Raw genomic sequence first — 16,784 nt, 5'->3', positions numbered from 1 at the left:
TGGATAGCTCGTGTTGAATTTATGAAAACAGCTGAAGTGACTAATAAGCATGCGATTTTTTGGAGTCCAATCGGAAAACCATTGGTTTAGATGAAACTAGATCACAGAGAGATAGTCGAAATTTTGTTTCACGAAATTCAGTCAAAATTAATTTCTCATGCTTGAGTTCTTCACTGACTACTTGTCTGTATTGGCATTTGATGAGAGTAGAGGACCACATACGTAGTCTTTTATCTGTATCACTATTCGGTGAGACTAGAGGACCACATGCGGTGAGACTAGTGGACCACATGCGTCTTTCTCAGAAGTCGATCAACATTTATCTTAGAGAAAAGTCCAACTAATTCCACGAGCTGTATTTACCTGCATGATATGATACGGTGATATTAGCTTCTAAATTGAACCAATTGCTTTGGATGCATATATGAACAGCCATTGAACATGCAATTAAGTTTTGTAATGCTGATATCTAGCGATATTTCTCCAAGCTCTGAATCACATGTCATTGACTTGTGATTCAATATGTATCATTTGATTAAAAATAGTATTAGTAGTACAGTAGTGGGTTTACCATTTGGTCCAAAAAAAAGTGGAACCTATATTAGGAAAAATGCAGAAATCTTACACTTGTTTAAAAGCCTTTGATGTATGTATATGCTCAGAACATGCAGGTCACAACAAAGTGACCAAGTATATAGCAGCTTCTGCCACAAAACAAGGGGATATTAGTTAGAATAATTAGAACTGATATTAATAAAAAGATATACAATCTATGATGCATCTAACCGAAAAAATTCCTTGTTCAATAAAAGTAATGATTTGTTGCTATCTAGATCTATCATCAAGGACTGAGCTACCTGCAAAGCTTGGATTACGACTATATATCTCCTTAGATCCAAGGTTTCCCCTGCCTCAGGTGCATCAATGGTCCACTTGTATGGTTGTCTTTGGGAAATCAACAAGGCGACACATTAATCAAATGCAAGACCATTGACCTTAATCATAACTAACTTTTATAGAAATTAAGAACATGATGCAGTGCTGTGATCCAAAGTTAGCTGTACCATTTTTCTAGAATAACGTGTGGATTCAGCTGGGGTGGTCTTTGAGATTCTGACTGCCTCTTCTGATGACACCATTGGTGCTCTTTTAGAGGCTGAGTCCATGGATTTGATTCTTTTTAGATCACAATAATTTGAAATCTCCATTTTCTATAACCTATTTTCCTTGCATGCTTGCATGGTTCTAGTCTTCCAATAGTAACCGTGTTTATTGCCTTCAGAAGTGGTAGATACTTACCCTCCTACAATTCAGTGCAATTTATACTTAAATCCTTAAGGAATTGCTCTCAGTGCTTTTTATTAATCTTTGTTTGCTTTTCCATTTTGGACCTTCATAGCTAGCGCATATAGATCACTAGATAAAATTAGATATGTGTCACTCCATAGCTGGCGTTGGCACTTTGAACTTCTCAGCATACAGCTGAGGTAATCAGTTACTGTGTGCAGTGCCGTTTAAGGTTTCTCTTTGAATCTGTGTACAAACTGGCCTGGCTTTACATCCTTATGTTAGGTAGTGTGATGCAGTTAAGCTCAGAGCTTGCAGAACCATAATTTTTAAAACCAGTCCAGTTTCAACTAAACAGTAACTTCATGTTAGTTCTCTTCAAGTTTGCTTTGTCATCTGTTTAGCTGTTTAACTTATGATGGTATTTATTAATTTAACTTATCAACTAATGGAACATTTTCTTTAAAATCAGTCTTTGATCTTTCTCAGTGTCACATGCGTACATTTGTTTGACTTGGAAGAAAGTAAAATAACTTGTTAACTCTCATAATTTGAGTCCTGTTATGCGCAGAGATCAGATTAGTTATATTGGTTTGTTAGTTTGAATCAGATTCAGTTAGAGATAAGATTAAAAATATGTTAGTTTAAATCAAATAACAGTTAGAGATAAGTTAGAGTTGGATTTAAATTAGGACTTTGTAGGCCGCTGGGTTATCGGCTATATATATACACGACACCAGCTGTGATTAAAGAATCAAGCAAGCAAGAGAAGAATTAATCTAAGTCTCCTCCAATATTCTAAGTATCTTCAATCTATAGTCTAATCCTTCCATTAGCAGCCAACGCCGCCCAGCCATCCACCCAACGGGTGTTTATCCTAACACCTGTTGAAGTTACAAAATGAGCAGTGTGATAGATATACATGCATTTATCCTTATCCCTTATTCCAATGCTCTGTTGCTCCCCTGTTTCTGATCTGGATTCATGGATCAGAAGTCAACTCAAGTTATAGTGTTTCTGGTTAAGAGGTAAACAAATGTCGATGAGCTGTTACAATTAGTAAGGTGTTTTGACCTTTAGACTTGGAGAACTATTTGTATTTGTACGGTACATGTTCCAAGTTCCATTGAATTCATGTTCATCCTTACAGTTGACTATAGCTTGCCTTGTGCCTTTGTGTATGTATATATTCGTTGACTTCACTAGGTATCTTTTTGTATTTTACACTTTGAGGCCATGTGTTTTGGTTAGTTGCATGCAGAATCTACCAACCTATGCATAAAAATGAAGCAATGGACTGTGCTGCTTCTACTAATCTAGCTCTTCGAAATGTACATAAAGCAATCATGAGAAGCATAAAAGAACAGTGGCTCAAGCTCTTGTTCATCGACGTTGGGTGTTGGACATCAAAGGGGCTCTCTCAGTCAGTGCTCTTGTGGAATATCTTCATCTATGGGATCTTTTGGAGGAAATCAATGTGCAGCAAGGTGTGGACGATAAACACATTTGGAGATTATCAAGGTTAGGTGTTTATTGGACTAAATCTGCTTATAATGCCTTCTTTGTCGGCTCCATCACATTTGCTCCCGGGAAAAAAATCTGGAATACTTGGCACCTCTTCTATATAAGTTTTTTCTTTGGCTTGCCACCTAAATAGATGCTGGACCGTGGACCGGTTGGCTAGGCAGGGGCTTCCAGACCCAGCCTCCCGCCCCATCTGTTATCAAGCCTATGAAACCATCCATCATATTTTGATCTCCTGCGTGTTTGCCCGACAAGTTTAGTTCACCGTCCTTTCGAAGCTCGGACTGCAAGCTGTGGCGCCTCAGCCGGGTGTGGTGACTTTCTCGAGGTGGTGGTGCCACGTGATCAAACAGGTTGACAAGCAATATAAAAAAGGGCTTAGTTCCCTCATTGTCCTTGTGTCTTGGAAATTATGGAAGCATTATAACGATTGCGTTTTCAACAATGCAGCTCCTAATGTGGGTCTAGTGGTGCATTTGGTTGATGGTGAGGGTACCCTTTGGTGTGCGGCTGGTGCTATGCATCTCAGTGCCTTATTAGCTGGGCCTTAATTTTTTATGTTTCTTGTTTTTTTCTTTTGTGTCCAATTTCTTTTTTCAGGCGTTTTTGCCTCTGTTTTGCTGTTCTTTTCTCTTTTGGTGTGGTGTTCTATTGTTGTACCTTATTTTTTTTCTCTTTAATGAAATAACACGTATCTCTTCTACATATTCGAGAAAAAAAAAACAGATTTATGGTTAGATTTAGCAATATATAAATGTTAGGATGCAACAATTGCAACTGTGCAAGCTGCACCGTTTTCCTTGAATGTCTGAACTCTAAAGTGGAAGGAAGAGTTAGGTACAACATATAGTCAAATGGTTAGGGTATAGCACAGTACACAACAGACGGGTAGTTTGACATACTGGAATTAGTGCCACTGGCCATTGTTTTAGGAAACGTACATGGGGATCATGTTGGAGGTAACCTATGTTTACGCGATTGTCAAAAATATTTGGTTTAGGCCACCAAGAGATTTGACAAGTAGATCACATAGGGTTGTTATATCGGTATAGGACAGATCGATCACACGAGCACAATGAAAAGACTGAAAGTACGTGTCATGCTTATGTCATATTAGATCGGTATAGGACAGATCGATTATAGTAGGGATCAGGAGGAAGCATCAACTTGACGTCCAACTTATGTCATGCTTATGCGCCATGCATCAACTTGAAGATTGGCTGTGTCTTTCTTGATTGCACACCATGCAAGCATAGCAATATTTTCAGAGTAGAGATTTTTTCCGTCTGTTTTTTGCCTTGCTATTCTTAAACTAGATGCTGTGCTGAATAATAATTACTTCAGAGTATAAGCAATAGTTATGAGATGAAGTCAGACTCAAGGGGTGTGTATGCGAAAAAAAATGCATTCTTCATATATTTTTACCAAACAAATTAGAATATATGGGGCTGAGCTTTTTAACGATCCCGTCAAAGTGGTGCCTAATAGCAGGGCAATCCACATGCGAGACTCATTGTCATTGGGTGAAACAACTGGGCAACCAATTGGAAATTCTGAATATTCGGATTTCAATCTGGTTGCTTGAAAGCAAGTGACTTGCCACGACACAGCCTTTGTTTTTGTATTGTTCTTGTTGAATTCCTAATGAAATAGTGGGACAGGGAGTTCTAGCTATACATTGAATGAGTTACTTTATTTACTCCTACTTCCTCGTAGAGAGAGGGGGGTTTTCTCATCTATATATACCAGAGGATTTAATCCATTGTAATGTGAATTATTCATTGTAATAAAGTAGAGATGTCTCTATCATACATTGTGCCTCTTGTTCTTCTATTTTGGATTTTAGACTGTTGGAGAGTCGAAGAGGGAGAGATCCTATTCGCCAGTAACTTTATTCAATAGTTCGGTCAACTTTCGTGGTCTGTACAGTATTGGGAGTCCTCACATAGCATGTACCAACCATTATTCTCCTATTGGTTGAGCTTTTCCATTGAACTGAGCACAAGTGGCATCCGGTGGTCAAGATCACCGGTTCCGAATTTCTTATTGTCGAGTTCAGAATTCTCGATGATGAAATTATGGAAGTCTTTGGTGCATTTTCCTATTGATGGAGGGCTTGAATTGCTGTTGAACAATTTGCAAGTGGTGTCGCATGGTTGTAGGCTTGTAGTCACACATGACAGTTTCCTAATAGTTTGAAGAGAAATTATTGGGGGTGGGGGGGGGGGGGTGAAGAGAAAATTGTTCTAATTGTGAAGTTAAAAAAAGTTCTCCAGTTAGTTTCATGAAGTAAATCAATAGTACTGATTTCCCCCCCCTAAAATTCCCATTTAAATACTTTTGCATTACTGCAAGTCGAATGCTAATTCGGCTCAAATTTCGTCATGAAATTGCAGAGGCCTTAACAATTTCATAGGGTTATGTTGACACATAATTAGCCCTATGCACTCGTGGAGCCATCTAATTGTTGTGTGAAAACCTTGTGATACACGAAAAGTGAGTATCTCGTCTAAAGTCTGAATTCCGATTGGGCTGGAAACTTCCACGTACTTTCAGCAGCGGCGCATCTCTTTCTGTCATTACTTCGGAATTCGAACAACTGCAGTGTCGAGCATGGACGCTTTTTCATGGTCTACTTCTCTTCTTTCGGTAAGGTCACATGATCCCTTTTCAAACATGTTGTTCGTTTCCTCTTACAACTTGTTCCAATTTTGATCTTTCAGAAAAACTTCTTCCAATTTAGTTGCGCGTGATGGAGATGGTTCATTTCTTTTCGTTAGTTTCTTTGAAGAGCCATGTGAATTGGTACGACTTGGGAGTCCATAGATCTAATGTACAATTTGATGCTCTGGTACAGAAGTATCAGTTGGAGACTATTCAAACGTTGTATTTGACCATCTGCGAGACACAAGTGGACAAAATCATTTGTCCCAAACAGACTAGGATCTGCTGTCCGTAGTTATCTCACAACACGGATCAAACGTGCTAACTGTATAGAGCCTAATTTTTCCATTTATTTTTTCTTTTTTAAAAAATCATTGAAGCCTCACTGTCAATCACCAATCAACTCGTTGACCTTAAGAAAATTTTGTACTCTCTATTTCAACATTTTTAATATTTGAGACTTCCATCAAAGAGAGGAATGCTCAAGCTGCCTATGATAGTAGTAAGACAACACTATTATTGTAGCATCAAATAAATTGGCAGCTGGTGCTAATCACCCAGCTGTATCTGATACCCAGTCCTACAGCACCTAGAAGACTTATTTCAAAAGTGGATAACATTGACATGAATAAACTAGATACACCAAAATCTGGCTGCATTCGCAATCCAGTAGAACCCAACCACGTAGAGGAAAATGGAGAGAGCGACAAGTTGTTCACAATTCAAAACGAGACGTAATCCAAGGTCATAAAATTACTCTTTAAATAAAATTATCTCATAGAAGCAGCTCATACTTGACATGGGCAATGTGATTTGTCCAGCTCCTCTTTCACCTTTCCACTTTGGCCTCAGTTTTTCAGCTCTGACGGTCTGACTCGTGCATGTGGCGGTTGGACTCCTGAAGATCATCAGTAGCTTCGGACCTAGCTGAAAATCTTATGGCAGTCTGACCGGCGAGTGTGGCGGTCAGACCATCGGGTTGCAGAGGTGAAATGCCTCTGACGGTCAGACCAAGAAACTGGCGGTCTGACCGCTAGAACCTGCGGACTCCAGAACAAAACTCGAAGGGGTATTCTCCCGTGAGAGGTGTGTGTGCTCATTTGTAATAGGGAGAGTTCACTTGTGAGAGAGAGCTAGGGTTAGGAGACTTGAGGGAGAGAGTTTGATTCACCAAATCCAACCACAAAAAGAGTGAGATTCGTGGGGTATTTGGAGCTTCCCCTCCATTGTTGGCTCTCACTTCTTGTACTTCATCTTCTAGTAGATTGCTTGCTCGTCGCTGCTCAAGGTTTTTCCCCGCAAGGGATTTTCCACGTAAATCCTTGCGTCTACTGTGGATTTGGTATTTCTCTTGTCATATGTGTTGATTGGTCATCATATTGCTTGTTATTGGTGCCATCTCTCAAGTTTATGGTGTATGGTTGATTGACATATGAGGTATGGTAGTGTTCTTTGATATGTTGATGTTGAGATCAAGGAGATTCATGTTCTAGTGAGTTAATAGTTGCAAGTATATGCTTGTTAATTCATTGGATAGCTTGTGGTGAAGAAATTTGAAGCTTAGGCTTTGTTATTATTCACACCCACAAGGTGTTCGATGAAATTCTTGTGGCATATTAGCTCACCGATTTGCCATGCTTTTGCTGCCCCTCTGCGCATGCTTTCGCTGCCCCTCTGCGCTCACAAGTGGTATAAGAGCCTTGGTATATCAAAGGCACTTGTTTAGTCGTTGTCTTGCTTCCAAATATTAAGTTTGGAAGTGAGCAAGTTTGATGGCAATGATAATTTTTGGTTATGGTAAGTAAAAATACAATATGTGTTGGTTGACAAGGGCTTAGATAGTGCTATAGAAGAAGGTGATCTAGATTTGGCATCCACTTCCAGAGATGAGGTGAAGAAGATTGACAAGAAAGCATCGACAGTGCTCCGTTTGACTCTTGCAGATAATGTGTTGAGGTAAGTTTGTGAGGAGAAGAGTGCTATAGCTCTTTGGAAGAAATTAGAAGCTCTCTATTTGTACAAGTCACTCTCAAGTCATTTCTACCTCATGATGCACTTGTTTAGGATGCGTATGCCAGAAGGCCCTCCTATCAAGCAATATATTGATGAGTTCAACAAGACGATGCTTGACTATCAAAATACGGGAAGTTCTATGGACAAGGAATATTTGGCTATCTTGTTCTTGTGTTCACTCCCATATTCATATGACAACATTAGATACCAGATTCTTTATGGTACTGATTCTATCTCCATGGATGTTGCTACTTATATTCTTTTTGTCAAATGATTTGCTCAAGAAGTCTCGCATGGAGGGTCATGGTGAAGGTGATGGTCTAGTTGTGTCATGTGAGAGGTTCATAGATCGTGGTCTTAGTGGTGGTGACTCTTCTAGCAATGTTAGAAGGAAATCAAAGAGCCGTTCAAAGTTACGTTCGATTAATAAAGGCATTTGTTGCAACTATTGCAAGGATTTGAGCCATACCAAATGGGATTGTCCTAAATTGAAGAAAAAGAGGGACAAACAAAATGATGGCAACAAGGGTGAAAATTCTTCAGCTACTGTAGCAGTTGCAAATGGCGATTCAGTTGAGTCTGGTGAGTTATTTGTTGTCAGTGCAAATTCTTCATCAGTTGGACATTATGTTTCTATTGCATTAGCTGGTTGTGATATGAGTTTCAGCACTGGTTGGGTTCTTGATTCTCCTTGCTCTTATCATATGTGTTCGCATAGAGAGTGGTTTTCCACTTATGAACCTATGGATGGTGGTTCAGTTTCTATAGGCAACAACACAAAGTCCAAAGTTGTTGGTATTGGCACAGTCAGATTCAAGATGTTTGGTGATATTGTTCGTACACTCACAGATGTTCGTTATGTTGTTGGGCTGAAAAAGAATTTGATCTCTTTCAAGGCACTTGATCGATAAGGCTACAAGTTCGTGACTCATAGATATCAGATCAAGGTGTTCAGGGGCTCCTTGTATGTGATGAAGGCACTTACTACGCCAAATATAGATTATTTGTATTTCTTGTAGGGTAGTTTGCTTACTGGGTCAATTGTAGTTGCTTCTTATTCTCAGATGGATGATGACACTATGACTACATTATGGCATATGAGATTGGAGGACATGCCAGAGCGTGGTATGACAGAGTTGAGTCATCGTGGTCTGTTGGGCAGTCGAAAGACAAGTAGTTTGCAGTTATGTGAGCATTGCATCTTTGGGAAGCAAACTCGTTTGAGGTTCAACAGGTCTGTTCACACGACTAGGGCCATTCTTGACTATGTGCATACTGATTTGTGGGGTAAAGCATCGGTAACTTCTATTGGAGGTGAAAAATATTTGCTAACCTTTGTTGATGATTTCAGCAGGAAGGTTTGGGTCTACATCGTAAAGTCCAAGGATGAGACATTTGTTCGTTTTCGTCAGTGGAAGGCTATGGTGGAAACACAGACAGAAAGAAAGATCAAATAATGGCACTGAGTTTCGCTCGAGAGAGTTTGAGAAGTTTTATCAAGACGACGACATTATTTGACACTACACCATAGTTGGTACTTCACAGTAGAACGGAGTTGCGGAACATATGAACATGACATTGTTGGAGAGGACCTGTTGCATGCTCTCTCATGCCGGGCTACCACAGAGTCTTTGGGTAGAGGCAGTTACCACAACATGCTATTTAGTCAGCCGCTCACCTTCGATAGCTATTGAGTGCAAGACACCAGAGGAGGTGTGGTCTGACAAGCCACATCAGTATGATCACTTGAGGGTATTTGGTTGTCCGGCGTATGCTCATATTTGCCAGAACAAGTTGGAACATCGAGCATTAAAGTGTGTCTTCCTTGGTTATGGTGATGGAGTTAAGGGGTATCATTTGTGGTGTAAAGATACTAGACCTCCTAAGGTGATCGTCATCAGAGATATGACCTTTGATAAGATGACGATCGTTACTCCAGCTTGTTGACAGTTAGGAAAGGCTTCCACTTCTAGTGGAGTGTCTACAGGTGGTGGTTCAGAGGCCGAGCAGGTAGCATAGAGGGTAATATTTGAGGTGGAGACTCCAGTGACCGAGTCTACTACAGTTGACCGTTAGCAGCAGGAGCAGCCATTATTGTCAGAGCCTGCAGATGGTGATCAGGATTACACTGATGAGGTAGATCATGAGTCAAATGCAGCTGATAGTTAGTTAGAGGATACAGTTTTAGGTGAAGCTTCAGAGGCTTCAAACTCTCCTATAGCACATCATCTTCAGCGATCAAGGAGAACACCACAGCACTATGGAGAATGGGTCACACCAGTTGCGAGAGGCAGAGGTACAGTTGCTTTCGCTTTGACAGTTGCTGAGGATATTGAGTATGATGAGCCTAGCACTTACAGAGAGGTAGTTCGCAGTCCTCAGGCAGCTAATTGGATCTAGGCTTTGACAGAGGAGATGGAATCATTGCACAAGAATTGCACTTAGGACTTGGTGTTGCCGCCCAAAGGGAGCAAGATTGTTGGTTGTAAATGTGGGTGTTTAAGCTCAAAGATGCTTATCCAGGAGTTGATGCTCCAAGGTACAAAGCTAGATTGGTCGAAAAGGGCTTCAGTCAGAAGGAAGGAATTGATTACCATGAGGTATTTTCTCTAGTTGTGAAGCATACTTCGATTCGGGCTTTGTTAGATTTGGTTGCTCTATTTGATTTGGAGTTAGAGCAAATGGATGTGAAGATAGCGTTTCTTCATGGTGAGCTTGAGATCTTTATGGCACAACCAGAAGGCTTTGTGGTTGAAGGCAAAGAAAATCATGTTTGTTTGCTAAAGAAGTCATTGTGTGGCCTGAAGCAGTCTCCAATGCAATAGTACCATCGTTTTGATTATTTTGTCAACAGCCATGGATTTGAAAGAAGTTCATATGATGCTTGTGTGTTTCAGTAGGTTCTTGCAGATGGCTCAAGGGTGTATATGTTGCTTTATGTTGATAACATCCTTATTGCAGGAAAGAGTCATTCTGCTATTGATGAAACAAAGGTCATGCTCAATGGTGAGTTTGAGATGAAAGATATGGGTGCAACTAGGAGGTTGTTGAGTATGGATATTCGTCGTGATAGGTCTTATGACAGACTTTGGCTTTCACATAGTCAATATATTGAGAAGATTCTGCATCGTTTTCACATGTCACAGGCGAAGCCCGTTTCTACTCCATTGGCTGCTCATTTCAGGTTGTCTACTTCATCTGGGCCATTGGATGCAGAGGAGGAAAGGTACCTATCTAAAGTTCCTCATGCCTGTGCAGTTGGTAGTTTGATGTATGCTATGGTTTGCACACATCCTAATATTACACATGCAGTTAGTGTTGTGAGCTGTTTTATGTCAAAGCTAGGTAAAGAACATTGGAAGGAAGTATAGCGGATCCTTCGGTATCTTAGAGGCACAAGCAAATATGGTTTGATGTTTGATCAAAGGGTAGCAAATCTGGGACAGATTGTTGGTTATTCTGATTCTGACTTTGCCGGTGATCTTAATGAGAGGCACTCCCTCATTGGTTATGTGTTTCAGCTTTGTGGGTCTTGTGTTAGCTGGAGGGCAACCTTGCAACATACTGTTGCATTATCTACCACAGAAGCAGAGTTTATGTCTTTGGCTAAGGCAGTGAAGGAAGCTATTTGGTTGCATGGTTTTCTTGGTGATTTGGGCATTGAGCAAGTTGATCATGTTGTCTTTTGTGATAATCAAAGTGTGATTCACCTTGCAAAAGATGAAAAGTTTCATGAGAGAACCAAGCATATTGATGTGCGTAATTTTTTTATTTGGCTTCATGTGAAAAAGAAAGCTTTGTATGTTGAGAAAATTGGCACAAAAGACAATCTGGCTGATATGTTAACCAAGGTGGTTCCAAAGGTCAAGTTTGAGTATTGCTGGGACTTGGTTGGTGTTCGTGCTTGCCCAAGTTAGCTCCATGTGGAGCTTTGGAGGCGGTGAAGTTGCTACATGTTAATTGGTCACTTGAAGACGAAGCATTTGAAGATTGAACTTTTGGCATCAAGAAGCTTGATGTGTTGGCTCTATGGTTCAATTGTCGCAGAGGTGGAGAATTGTGATTTGTCCAGCTCCTCTTTCACCTTTCCACTTTGGTCCCAGTTTTTCAGTTATGGCGGTCTAACTCGTGCATGTGGCAATTGGACTCCTGGAGATCGTTAGTAGCTTTGGACCTGGCTGAAAATCTTCTAGTGGTCTGACCGGTGAGTGTGGCGGTCAGACCGCCGGGTTGCAGAGGCAAAATGCCTCTAGCGGTTAGACCGGGAAATTGACGGTCTGACCGTTGAAATGTGCGGACTATGGAACAAAACTCGGAGAGGTATTCTCCCGTGAGAGGTGTGTGTGCTCATTTGTAATAGGGAGAGTTAACTTGTGAGAGAGAACTAGGGTTAGGAGACTTGAGGGGGAGAGTGAGATCCACCAAATCTAGCCACAAAAGAGTGAGATTCGTGGGGGATTTGGAGCCTCCCCTCCATTGTTGGCTTCCATTTCTTGTACTTCATCTTCTAGTGGATTGCTTGCTCATCGTTGCCCATGGTTTTTCCCCGTAAGGGATTTTCCACGTAAATCCTTGTGTCTACTGTGGATTTGGTATTTCTCTTGCCATATGTGTTGATTGGTCATCATCTTGCTTGCTATTTGTGCCATCTCTCAAGTTTATGGTGTATGGTTGATTGGCATATGAGGTACGGTAGTGTTCTTTGATATGTTGATGTTGAGATCAAGGGGATTGATGTTCTAGTGAGTTAATAGTTGCAAGTGTATGTTTGTTGATCTATTGGATAGCTTGTGGTGAAGAAATTTGAAGCTTATGTCTTTTTTATTGTTCATGTCCATAGGGTGTTTGATGAAATACTTATGACACATTAGCTCACCAATTTGCCGTGCTTCCGCTGCCCCTCTGCGTTCATAGGCAAAGTAGATAGCAAATATGACCGAGGAACACTTATCTTGTATCTGGTTAAAAAAGGTAGGAGGTCCCTTCGCTGCTGGTTTCTGTGTGCTAAGGATATCCATACACTTTAAAACTATACAACTTTAAATCTTTTACTTAACTTGAAGCAGGCTCTCATTTCGTTTGCAACTCTTAGTTCGTACCCCACCATTTACCTTGCTCAAGCTTCACCACTAATTGTCACATTGTATTTAGAATACCACTGCAACAGTATTTCATTTTTCATAAACCTCAAGGGTGATCAAATGAAACAAAACCCCACATGCAATTGAAAATTGGGAATAGAAGTAAGTTCAAGCTTTGAAAATTTGGATTTATTAACATATCATTACAGTAGCTTGCACAACCACACAACACTTATAATAATGACGCATGTCAATGCTTTTATCAAGCATTGAATTGTGCATGTCAAGAACACAAAATTTCTTTAGTTCCCTTTCGGTTGCATTGCATAAGACCTGCAAATAAGATTTGATTCCTTCCGGTTAAAATATTAAAGCTCTAAACTCATTGGCTCTTTGGTATTGACATGGGTTATTTATTTTTTTCGCGAATATGCAGGAGAGCCACGTATCTTTATATTAAGTATGAGAATAAGTACATAGCCTTACACGACGCCCCAAAGGGGCACCGCAGCACTCGATAATTAGAAGGGAATTACAAGTCGATGGAACAACTAGGAAGAGTAGTAACTAAACTAGGTAATCGAACCGAAGCTATGGAGCCGGACCATGATGATTGATAAGTGCTTAGCCCTGGCTTTGCACCATAGATCTATATCCACACGGATAAGGGACATCAGGATGTTAGTGGAGACTCGATGATTGTTGAAAATAATGTCATTGCGCGACAACCATAACCTCCAGCATGTGAGGAGGACAAGGGAGTCTAGCCTCTTGAGATGCTCTTTCGTCACATGCCACCTCAAGTCAACCCACCAATCGAGAAGAGTAGTCACCTCTATACAAGCATGTATTCCCAGTGTGCGCCACCAGATCTCCCTCACAAAGGTACAATTAAGGAGCGAATGATCTGTGGTTGCCGTCCAGAGCCTTCCATGTAGCCTAATCCAACCGAAGAACTTCACCTTCGTTGGAGCCCAAGATTTCCATATCAACTTAGCCCCCTCGAACCGGATGCACCCTAGGAACATAGCTTGGTAAGCGGATTTTGCCGAGTACTGTCCCTAGGCTGTCCACTTCCAGACAATACGATCATCGACATTGTTCAAGGTGATGGTTTGGAGTTGGTCCCATAACCTTAAGTATTGAGTTATGGCTGCTATGCTCAAGGACCTGGTTATGTCTCTAATCCAGCACTGGTTGAGTAGCGCCTCCCTCACTAATCTGCTCTTCGATTTATTGGTAGGAACACATCGATAAAGATCAGGAGCCATGACCTTGATGGAACCACCGGCAAGCCAAGAATCCGTCTAGAATAGCGTCGAACTTCCATTCCCCACTTCAAATTTAGTGGACGCATCGAAAAGAGTGATAACCTCTAACTCGAGGTGCAAAGGTAGACTAGCCCAAGGCATGGACGAATCGCAGCGCTGCCACCATAGCCAATGGAGGCGCAAGGCTATCCCGGTCAAACAGAGGTCTGTGACGCCCAGTCCACCATATGCAGTCGGTCGACACACACGAGCCCAAGAAAGGGTGTTGCGACCCCTCGTCGTTTCCCTGTCACTTGTCCAAAGGAAGGTCATCCTGATCTTGTCGACATGTTTGATTACCCAGGGGACACCGCTATGGAGATTAGCGTGTGCAGAGGGGTAGAGGACAAGACCGACTTCACCAAGGTCGCTCGTCTCGGTTTGGAGATCATATTCTCCTGCCAAGTAGGCAGTTTGGTGACCACCTTGTCAATCAGCGGTTGTAGCTACCCTTTGCGGAGCTTGCCCACCGTGAGAGGAGTTCCCAAGTATTGGACAGGGAAGGAAGATGACCCACGTGGAAGATTGTCATTGATGATGCCCACTTGCTCCTCAGAGCAACTGATCGGAATGGCATCACACTTGTTCAAGTTGGTGCAGAGGTTAGATGCTGTCCCGAAGAAATGAAGAATATGAAGGTGTGATTGAATGCCCTGAGTGGTTGGTGACATAAAAAGGACGACATCATCAACGTAGAGGGAGCAACGGTGCAAGATGGCGTCTGTGACACCCTCCTCCCCGGCCAGTGCAAGAAGGTGAGCGAAGACATCCATGACCATCACAAACAAGAAGGGAGAAATGGAATCCCCATGGCGCAACCCTCTAGCATGGATAAGAGGTGGTCCTAGTATCGAATTTAGTAGGATAAGGCGCAGCCCTCTAGCATGGATAGCAGGCGCGCGCCTTCGCTCGAGCCCCCATAAGGCCAACCACACACGGGCCTTCAGGGCACCTTCGACCAGCCTTGACGTTGCGTCTCAATTCACCCTTTGGTCTCCGTTCGAGGTCCCGCCAGAGGCTTCGCCTGCACTGATACTTGGCGCCCCGGGTTGACCTTCGACCTCCGTTCGAAGGCTCGCCAGAGGCTTCGCCCGCACTGATACTTGACGCCGCGGGTCGACCTTTGGTCTCCGTCCGAGGGCCCGCCAGAGGCTTCGCCCGTGCTTTCTGAAACATAACTGTATTATTCGTCATTGTACAGTCACCAATGGACTTTGCCTCACGATCCGAAGGGACGCATAAGACCATTCCCCAACACGGTTGTCAAGTTGAAGGCACCATCCTCATCGGATGAAATATGCACCGTAACCGAGAATTGCAGCACACTGACAGGCGCTAAAGAGAGTGGACATCGATAGACAACAACCACACCACCTCTATTCACAGTGGCAGGCAAAAAGGAATATCTCGAGACCGCAGGTCCACACATATCATTGATTAGAAGGGGAGTAAGGACATCGAGCTTCATTTCTTGCAAGCAAACAATCGAAGCGTTGTGATCTGTGACTAGCGTTCGAACAACATGCCGGTGGGCCTCGCAATTGAGCCTCCGGGCATTCCAGTTAAGGATGTTGTAATTATTCATGAGAAGTTGCAACAACGTCAGCAAGATCAGTAGCGTGCAGCGTCGCCTCGTCAATCCGCGCTCTCAGATGCTGCCAGAAGAGCCACGGTCGCTTGCACCTGGCCGGGGAAGAGGTCTTGTATTACCCGAAGGTGGCGATCAGAGAGTGGCTGCTCGAAAAGCTTGGAGTAGGCCTGGCGAAGATGTGGTGTAATCTCCTCGCCGTCCTTGAGGAGTCCCAGCCGGCGCATTAGTAGCAATTCCCCGCGTTTTGAATGGTCTAACCGTAGAACAACCGGATTTCCTGGCAAGGCGGTTGCTCCTTCTTAGGGCATGATTTGGCAGAGGAACACGCGAGTTCCAGCCCGACGTCATCGCGAGGGGGGTTGGGACCTCCCTGGTCAGCCGCCGCACGTGGGCTATTTATATATAGAATAAGAATATAGGTGAGAATGACAATTGGATGTTAAACATTAAAGGAATCGACTTATAACCACGGCATCATGGCATAAAACAGCTAAGATCTCATTAAACCTACTTCTTGGAAGCCTCTCTATTGTTCTTCAAATTCTGGAAAGTCAAATCATCTTCATACAGTGCATTTGCTTATCTAAAAGCCACCATGGAAATGATAGTGAAGAAAAGACATGGTTCCGTAGAGGAAGATGACACGAACTAAATCGAACCGGTCAGATCAGACAACAAAGAAGAAATTAAAACTACATGTTTGCTGTTCAAGGATTGCTGGAAGGAAATCGCTACACTTATTTATGTACTTCAAAGTGGCAAACGCAAACAAGAAAGTGCAAAAGAAAAACAAAGAAATGCAAAATGTCCTACCTTTACTTTTAAGTTGACTCAGTAAGGTCAACTTCAGCAGGTGCTCCAAATGTGCTGTATCCAAATATGCTGCAAAGTACTATAGCACTGAATATCAACTCCAGCAAAATCGGTATCGAGTGATACAGTGCTGTAGAGAGGATATATGCTGTGCATTTACGGAGTTACTGTAGCACCCGTAACACTGTAGTATTACTGTTTATATAGTCTGCCAGTGGGCCCAGAACAAGGAAACGCGGTGGGGTTACTGTATCAACACTGTAGTGGTACTGTTTATAGAGGCTGACAGTGGGACCGGAGAGAGAAAAAGAGGAGTAGAAGGTAGGAAATAGGGTAGCTGCTGGAGATGAAAAAATAAAAGATTCTGTAATAGTGATAAGGGATGATGTAATAGTATTTTTGATGATGAAAATTCCAGGTAGCTGCTGGAGATAGCCTAATGATTTATGTGTTTACACTTTTTCATATCTTTGAGAAAAGTATGTTGACAGTGTGTTCCAA

This window comes from Phragmites australis, chromosome 8 (assembly GCF_958298935.1).
Source record: "Phragmites australis chromosome 8, lpPhrAust1.1, whole genome shotgun sequence".
Lineage (NCBI taxonomy): Eukaryota > Viridiplantae > Streptophyta > Magnoliopsida > Poales > Poaceae > Phragmites > Phragmites australis.
Note: the sequence above shows the minus strand (reverse complement) of the source record.